Raw genomic sequence first — 9,495 nt, forward strand, 5'->3', positions numbered from 1 at the left:
GACGGTGGAGAGGAAGGGAACATCCCAGAGAGGACGGTGGAGAGGAAGGGAACATCACAGAGGGACGGTGGAGATGAAGGGAAATCCCAGAGGAAACAGAGGTCAGGAGAAGAGGAAGGGAACATCCCAGAGAGGACAGGAGAGAAGAGGAGAAGAGGAAGGGAACATCCCAGAGAGGACAGAGGAGAGGAGAAGAGGAAGGGAAGGGAACATCCCAGAGAGGACAGAGGAGAGGAGAAGAGGAAGGGAAGGGAACATCCCAGAGAGGACAGAGGAGAGGAGAGAGGAAGGGAAGGGAACATCCCAGAGAGGACGGAGGAGAGGAGAAGAGGAAGGGAACATCCCAGAGAGGACGGAGGAGACGAGGAAGGGAAAATAAATAAATAAATGCACCTGCTCTGTTTGATTGTCCCTCTCTCTGGACGAGGGACAGCAACAAGATGCAGAGTGTTTCTGAACCACTACCAAACACAACACTGTTCTGGATGACCATCAACAGGCTGCAGGGCAGTTAGGACCTAATGGAAAACTGTTCAAGAGAAACTAAATAGAGGAAACTCACCAACACAAACAGATCCTGCCAGTGTGTAGATAAACGAGGTCCATCCTAGCAGAGATGATAGAAAAACTGTTGTTTTGGGCTGGCATTGATAATGCATTTTGTCACCTCATTAACAAGTTAACTGCCACAGTATACACAACAATCATGACATTTATAAAGCGTCATATTCTAAATGATGTGACTTGGTGGGGGAGTCTGACCACTTGGTATACCAACGTCTTGCCATGTGAGCTGTGGGCCATAACACTGAGATGGTCTAACATCTAATCCACCATAGGGCCCTGTAGTATGATGACGTGGGAGCCATCCATTCAACACACCAACACTGACTGCGTGTACACACACACACACACACACAGAGTAGAGTAATGGACTACTTAACGTCTTACGTACTATATGTGATCATTCAACACAGCACCACTGACTCCATAGACAACAGGTATGGTAACCATTCAACACAGCACCACTGACTCCATAGACAACAGGTATGGTAACCATTCAACACAGCACCACTGACTCCATAGACAACAGGTATGGTAACCATTCAACACAGCACCACTGACTCCATAGACAACAGGTATGGTAACCATTCAACACACCACTGGCTCCATAGACAACAGGTATGGTAACCATTCAACACAGCACCACTGGCTCCATAGACAACAGGTATGGTAACCATTCAACACAGCACCACTGACTCCATAGACAACAGGTATGGTAACCATTCAACACGCACCACTGACTCCATAGACAACAGGTATGGTAACCATTCACACAGCACCACTGACTCCATAGACAACAGGTATGGTAACCATCACACAGCACCACTGGCTCCATAGCACACACAGCACCACTGACTCCATAGCAACCACACAGCACCACTGATTCCATAGCAAACCACACAGCACCACTGGCTCCATAGCAACCACACAGCACCACTGACTCCATAGCAACCACACAGCACCTCTGATTCCATAGCAACCACACAGCACCACTGACTCCATAGCAACCACAACACCACTGACTCCATAGCAACCACACAGAACCAGACGCCATAGAGAACAGGCAGGGTGACAATGGAAACCAAGCCAGTTGTATAAACTTTAGAAGACTCCCAACCCCTGGAGGACTTCTGTTTGTCACAGACAGTAGATAACTCTCTCCACCACAAACCAACGTCAGGTACAGTACAGTTCCCAGAATTAGAAAGCTTGTGTCATACAAACCACACAGCACTTAGCTAGGGTTTGAGTTGAAAGGTTCTGCTAACTTTACTGAAAAGGTTAACAGATTTAGTGCCAGATTGTGGATGAATGGAGCACACAGAACACTATAGTTACAGAAGGCCAAGCTCTGGTCCATGGTGTTACATGCAGATTGAGCCTTCTTCAAGGAGCACGTAACGCCCTGGACCAGAGCCACAGAAGGCCTACTGAGTAAAGATGGTTTTTACCTGAAGGAACTGGTTGTACATGCTTGGATCCTCCATCCAGCTTGAAGTCCAGATACAGTGTTGGAGTCCTGGTGAAATCTTTGACTGGACAGAAAAAAAGGACAAGACATTTATAGTATTTCTGAGTTTCATTGACCCCCAGGCAGCACCCCACTCACTGAGTCCTCTCATGGACATGAAGTGTTACAAAGAATAGCGTTTATTGCTGTATGTTATTTGTGTAAATTCTTTGTCTATATACTCTGTCTGCAAATTGTGAGACAGACACCTAGCACCCTGATCCGTTGGTGTTACCTTTCCCACTTCCTCTTTTAACACCTAGCACCCTGATCTGTTGGTGTTACCTTTCCCACTTCCTCTTTTAACACCTAGCACCCTGATCTGTTGGTGTTACCTTTCCCACTTCCTCTTTTAACACCTAGCACCCTGATCCGTTGGTGTTACCTTTCCCACTTCCTCTTTTAACACCTAGCACCCTGATCTGTTGGTGTTACCTTTCCCACTTCCTCTTTTAACACCTAGCACCCTGATCTGTTGGTGTTACCCTTCCCACTTCCTCTTTTAACACCTAGCACCCTGATCTGTTGGTGTTACCTTTCCCACTTCCTCTTTTAACACCTAGCACCCTGATCTGTTGGGTTACCTTTCCCACTCTTTTAACACCTAGCACCCTGATCCGTTGGTGTTACCTTTCCCACTTCCTCTTTTAACACCTAGCACCCTGATCTGTTGGTGTTACCCTTCCCACTTCCTCTTTTAACACCTAGCACCCTGATCTGTTGGTGTTACCTTTCCCACTTCCTCCTTTTAAAACACCTAGCCCCTGATCTTTCGTGACCTTCCCAATTCCTCTTTAACACCTAGCACCCTGATCTGTTGGTGTTACCTTCCCACTTTCATCTTTAACACCTATAGCAACCTGATCTGTTGGTGTTACTTTCCCACTTCCTCTTTTAACACCTAGCACCCTGATCTGTTGTTACCTTTCCCACTTCCTCTTTTAACACTAGCACCCTGATCTGTTGCGTTACCTTTCCCACTTCCTCTTTTAACACCTAGCACCCTGATCCGTTGGTGTTACCTTTCCCACTTCCTCTTTTAACACCTAGCACCCTGATCTGTTGGTTACCTTTCCCACTTCCTCTTTTAACACCTAGCATCCTGATCTGTTGGTGTTACCTTTCCCACTTCCTCTTTTAACACCTAGCACCCTGATCTGTTGGTCCTTTCCCACTTCCTCTTTTAACACCTAGCACCCTGATCCGTTGGTGTTACCTTTCCCACTTCCTCTTTTAACACCTAGCACCCTGATCTGTGGTGTTACCCTTCCCACTTCCTCTTTAACACCTAGCACCCTGATCTGTGGTGTTACCTTTCCCACTTCCTCTTTTAACACCTAGCACCCTGATCTGTTGGTTACCTTTCCCACTTCCTCTTTTAAACACCTAGCACCCTGATCCGTTGGTGTTACCTTTCCCACTTCCCTCTTTTACACCTAGCACCCTGATCCGTTGGTGTTACCCTTCCCACTTCCTATTTTAACACCTAGGCACCCTGATCTGTTGGTTACCTTTCCCACTTCCTCTTTTAACACCTAGCACCCTGATCTGTTGGTTACCTTTCCCACTTCCTCTTTTAACACCTAGCACCCTGATCTGTTGGTGTTACCTTTCCCCACTTCCTCTTTTAACACCTAGCACCCTGATCTGTGGTTACCTTTCCCACTTCCTCTTTTAAAGGGCAATTCCACAACTTTTCAACCTCATATTCACGTGATGTTTTCACATATGTAGACACTGGTATGGTGCTGGAGATAATAAACATGAGGTTGAAAGTGGAGGAGTTGCCCTTTATCACCCGCAAAATAGGAAGAGTCATAGGAAGTCATAAGGATAGACTGTGAAGAGGCCACGGCACACCAGCTCTACTGTGAGGGAAGACCAGACCAGCCCTACTGTGAGGGAAGACCAGATCAGCTGTACATACGTGAATGTTTCATCCTCTAGACTAGTCCAGGTTCCAGTCAAACTCAATGGGCAGTCTATCTGTCTGACCTGTATTAACCCCTGTTGGAAGTCATTACTCTGTAACCCTGTCAGTCAGCGGCAGCCCAAACCCAGCTGTATTAACCCCTGTTGGAAGTCATTACTCTGTAACCCTGTCAGTCAGCGGCAGCCCAAACCCAGCTGTATAACCCCTGTTGGAAGTCATTACTCTGTAACCCTGTCAGTCAGCGGCACCCCAACCCAGCTGCATTAACCCCTGTTGGAAGTCATTACTCTGTTACCCTGTCAGTCAGCGGCAGCCCAAACCCAGCTGTATTAACCCCTGTTGGAAGTCATTACTCTGTAACCCTGTCAGTCGCGGCAGCCCAAACCCAGCTGCATTAACCCCTGTTGGAAGTCATTACTCTGTAACCCTGTCAGTCAGCGGTGGCAGCCCAAACCCAGCTATATTAACCCCTGTGGAAGTCATTTACTCTGTTACCCTGTCAGTCAGCGGCAGCCCAAACCCAGCTGTATTAACCCCTGTTGGAAGTCATTACTCTGTAACCCTGTCAGTCAGCGGCAGCCCAAACCCAGCTGTATTAACCCCTGTTGGAAGTCATTACTCTGTAACCCTGTCAGTCAGCGGCACCCCAAACCAGCTGTATAACCCCTGTTGGAAGTCATTAACTCTGTTACCCTGTCAGTCAGCGGCAGCCCAAACCCAGCTGTATTAACCCCTGTTGGAAGTCATTACTCTGTTACCCTGTCAGTCAGCGGCAGGCCCAAAACCCAGCTGTATTAACCCCTGTTGGAAGTCATTACTCTGTAACCCTGTCAGTCAGCGTCAGCCCAAACCCAGCTGTATTAACCCCTGTTGGAAGTCATTACTCTGTTTCCCTGTCAGTCAGCGGCAGCCCAAACCCAGCTGTATTAACCCCTGTTGGAAGTCATTACTCTGTAACCCTGTCAGTCAGCGGCAGCCCAAACCCAGCTGTATTAACCCTGTTGGAAGTCATTACTCTGTTACCCTGTCAGTCAGCGGCAGGCCAAACCCAGCTGTATTAACCCCTGTTGGAAGTCATTACTCTGTTACCCTGTCAGTCAGCGGCAGCCCAAACCCAGCTGTATTAACCCCTGTTGGAAGTCATTACTCTGTTACCCTGTCAGTCAGCGGCAGCCCAAACCCAGCTGTATTAACCCCTGTTGGAAGTCATTACTCTGTTACCCTGTCAGTCAGCGGCAGGCCAAACCCAGCTGTATTAACCCCTGTTGGAAGTCATTACTCTGTAACCCTGTCAGTCAGCGGCAGCCCAAACCCAGCTGTATTAACCCCTGTTGGAAGTCATTACTCTGTCTCGCTGTCTGTATCCTCTCCCGTCCTAGAGTAACTCTACCACACAGTAAATGGTCAGGGTTCATATCCTGGTTTAAGCAGTTTAGGTGTTGATGTAGTGTTACTTTGTTTTACTATGAACAGACTGAACGCCCAGCTGGTGTTGTGTTTTAAGCTGTTGTTAAAAAATACTGTTGTTGTTGTTGTTAAAAAATACTGTTGTTGTTGTTAAAAAATACTGTTGTTCAATCAGGGTGTTAGCCAGTGTTACCTAGTGTTGATTTTTCAGTGTAACATTTCTAGTGTTGATTAAGGTGTTAAAGTAGCTCTGTAAGTGTTAAACACTCATTGGTTTAGAATAAACCCAGTGTTGGTGTTAATACCCAGTGTTGAACTAAAACCACACCCATCATTATCATATTTCCCAGCATGCTCTACTGTAGTTAGATTTTTAGAATAGTTTGTTTCAATATCTATGTTTTGAATGTACATTGATTAATTAATTCAATGTGAATAACATACATTTTTCTAAACTAATCCAATATGATACATCAATTCACTGCACCCATTACTGAAATGGTTGATCCAGTTTAGATGCTTAAGGTATTCTCATACCTTAATCTTTCCATCCCGGCAGTCATTCTGAATCAGGTTGCAGGTGAATACAAATTCTAAATGTTGGATATCCCCACTCTGGCTAGCTTCCAATAGGAATTACACATCACTTTGCAAGCCAGCATAATGTGATTTGCAGACCTACATTTTTTCCTGTAAACCATGAGTTTCAGGCCACTGTATTATGGTTAAAACTAAGCCCTCAAAAATAAGGCCTTATGAATTATGTGTTGTATTGTGTTAAATAATACAATTGTAATGATAACATAATTGCTTAGGATCTCACTTGGTGAAGGCCACAGGACAGAAAATGGATGAATGCAACAACCATAGCTGTGTTTGAATACCCATACTAACATACTGTAAATGACATACTTAATGAGTATATATACTACATAATATTAGTTCATTTTAATATACTGTAAACAAACGGTATCCTTTCAGTTGAGTGTAGTAGCGCTTCGCCTGTCTACTGGAAGTTGATGCTGTTGCTATGTAACTTCTTGCTAGTTTGTTAGCATAGATAGCAAATTAATAGCTAGACATCTTATGACTTCATTAACAATGTCCATTGAGAACGCACCAAGACTATACCACTTAGCTAAGCTAAGAATGAAGTGAATAATCAAGTTAATAAATGTTGGGTAGGTAGTTAGATAGCGTATAGTTAATATACTGGAAAGTTCAATGTATTAGTAGCCAACTAACATTAGGTAGCTAGCTAACATACGAGTCAGTACATACAAGCAATTGTTGTAATGATATGCTATGCGGTTCGTAAGGCTAGCGTAGCTAACAAATTGTAAGCCAGCATAACGTGTAACGTAACTTATTTGAAAAGTCATTACTTTATTACATTGCTCAACATTTCTTTAACTTTTGTCATAATTTGTTAAAGCAATGAATTTCTATCTGCTCTCATCAGACTTCGGCTGCTCATGTCTCTGTCACTAACAAATACAGTCATGGGTCGTAACTCAACAATTCACTCAAAAGGCAAGGCACTCTGGAAAATAAGGCTTTACACTAAGCAGTGTGTTCATTTAACACTGAAAGTGTGGACCAGTATAGACACTGGACCAGTGTTAAATTTAACACTCTTAGTGTTTATTTAATATTGAAGAATATGCTGTGAAGGTATCAGTGAACACCATAACAGTGTAACTTTAACACTGAGTTAGTGTAACATTTTAATGCCACTGGTGTTGGAAAGTATCAGTGTTAAAAGGGCAACACTTCGAAAAGCGTTAATTCAACACTTTCTGTCTGGTTCTCATATAAACACTTAAAAAGTGTGAAATTGAACAACCACAGTGTGTTTTACCAATCAAATTTTGCTGTGCAGCTATCCCACCCAGTCCCAGCTCAGTCCCACCCCCAGCCCAGTCCCAGCCCCAATACATTTACATACAGATAACTGCCAAAATGAAGGAAACACAAATGAGGAATACAAAGTATATTGAAAGCAGGTGCTTCCACACAGGTGTGTTTCCTGAGTTAATTAAGGAATGAACATCCCATCATGCTTAGGTTCATGTATAATGTGTGTGTGTCTCAGTCACCAGATCTCAACCCAGTTGAACACTTACGGGAGATTCTGGACCAACGCCTGAGACAGCGTTTTCCACCACCATCAACAAAACACAAAATGATGGAATTTCTACTGGAAAAATGGTGTCGCATCCCTCCACTTGTAGAATCTACGCCAAGGTGCATTAAAGCTGTTATGGCAGCTCGTGGTGGCCCAATGACAAAACACTTTATGTTGGTATTTCATTTATTTTGACAGTTACTTGTCTATTACCCTGTTGGACATCGTTAGCCTCTCTGCCTGTCTGTAGTGTCTCCCCCTGCCCTATAGTAAGCAGAGGCAACCCAATCCCAAGTTGGGCCCGTTTCCCAGCTCCAACACATTTTCATCTGTAAAATGACAAACCTTATAGACGTCATTAGAAACTCTGTCTGTCAGTCTCCTCTCCTGCCCTAGAGTAACCCCAAACCCAACCGGCCCGGTCAAATTTACATCTGAAACATGACAAACCCACTTACTCATTTCCTGTCTAACTCAGCAGACAGACACAGAAAAAATAAGGAGGGGGCGGTGGTGAGAAAGAGGATGTAATTGCCTGCAAACGTCACATGATGAAGCTGAATGTCTTGTGGTTGGTTGGGATTTCTGGCGAGGCATATCTAGGCCTGAGGCTTTCAACATCTCAGTCATTGTTTTGTATAAAGTTTTCTGGCTTGATATGGGCAAGACCCCAGCACGTCATATCAACAGCCGACACTAAGTATTCATTCTGTATAATACAGTGACAACGGAACAATGATGATGACAATGATGGCGATAATAAACTCCCCCCCTTCTTCATCCACTGTGGTTTTGGACCTGTGATTACAAATGCGTTACTTTGAAGGGTGAGAAATATAGAAATCTATTTTTAGTCGTTTAAGTTTATACATGTTCTTATGGCTGTTTGTTCTGACTTCCACATGACATCAACCAGTGTTTCCCCTATATGCGTTCAGCAGCGGCACACTGCGGTTGCTAATTCGTGGACGCCACCAAAAAAAGATATCAAAATAATAAATAATTTGACCATCCCGTGGTGCACCGCTGCTAAGCGCATATATGGGAAACACTGGTTGATGTCATGTGGAAGTCAGAACAAACATCCAGAACTTGTATAAACTTAAATAACTAAAACCCAGATAAAATATGTAGAAAATATAATAGAGCAATATATATTTTTTAAAAGATTACCTTTGAGAACTAACAATCCCCAAAAGAAAAATTTAACCGTCAGGGAGAATCTAAAATGTAAAAAATGTCATGTCATGGGGCCCCACATTGATTTTGTTATAACGTTTGAGTCATTCAGACAGCATAAGAACACGGCATAAGCCTTGGCAAAATGTTTAGAATTGAAGGAATTTTGCTTTAAAATCTTCTCTCAGCCTTATGGCACATTTTTTTGAATGGCATGAAATTAGCTTTAAAAAACAGTACAATGTTCTCTCTGCCCCACAGCAAAATGTATAAAATTGCAGGAAATTTGCTTTAAAACAGCAGCAGTTTGTCTCTGCGGCCAAGAAGAGGGCCTCTAAAACTGCACCACTGGCCACACCCACTACCACCACCCATGGTTATGGTTAGTATGGTGCTCCTGACCTGTACACCCAGGGTTATGGTTAGTATGGTGCTCCTGACCTGTACACCCAGGGTTATGGTCAGTATGGTGCTCCTGACCTGTACACCCAGGGTTATGGTTAGTATGGTGCTCCTGACCTGTACACCCAGGGTTATGGTTAGTATGGTGCTCCTGACCTGTACACCCAGGGTTATGGTTAGTATGGTGCTCCTGACCTGTACACTCAGGGTTATGGTTAGTATGGTGCTCCTGACCTGTACACCCAGGGTTATGGTTAGTATGGTGCTCCTGACCTGTACACCCAGGGTTATGGTTATGGTTAGTATGGTGCTCCTGACCTGTACACCCAGGGTTATGGTTATGGTTAGTATGGTGCTCCTGACCTGTACACC

The 9,495-nt window shown here is 44.2% G+C and overlaps 2 long non-coding RNA genes across 2 annotated transcripts; both read right to left on the reverse strand.

The window, feature by feature from the left end:
• Positions 1 to 2,279: 2,279 nt before the first annotated feature.
• On the reverse strand, positions 2,280 to 2,810 carry LOC115188785 (uncharacterized). The gene is made up of 2 exons (XR_003876601.1): positions 2,679 to 2,810; positions 2,280 to 2,633 (listed from the first exon to the last, which is right to left on the reverse strand). It is a non-coding gene; the product is annotated as an uncharacterized LOC115188785 (long non-coding RNA).
• A 4,900-nt stretch (positions 2,811 to 7,710) lies between these two features.
• Positions 7,711 to 9,170, reverse strand: LOC115188786 (uncharacterized). Its single transcript, XR_003876602.1, has 2 exons — positions 8,716 to 9,170; positions 7,711 to 8,340 (listed from the first exon to the last, which is right to left on the reverse strand). It is a non-coding gene; the product is annotated as an uncharacterized LOC115188786 (long non-coding RNA).
• Between the last annotated feature and the right edge of the window lie 325 nt (positions 9,171 to 9,495).

Source organism: Salmo trutta, unplaced genomic scaffold, assembly GCF_901001165.1.
Source record: "Salmo trutta unplaced genomic scaffold, fSalTru1.1, whole genome shotgun sequence".
NCBI classification, from domain to species: domain Eukaryota; kingdom Metazoa; phylum Chordata; class Actinopteri; order Salmoniformes; family Salmonidae; genus Salmo; species Salmo trutta.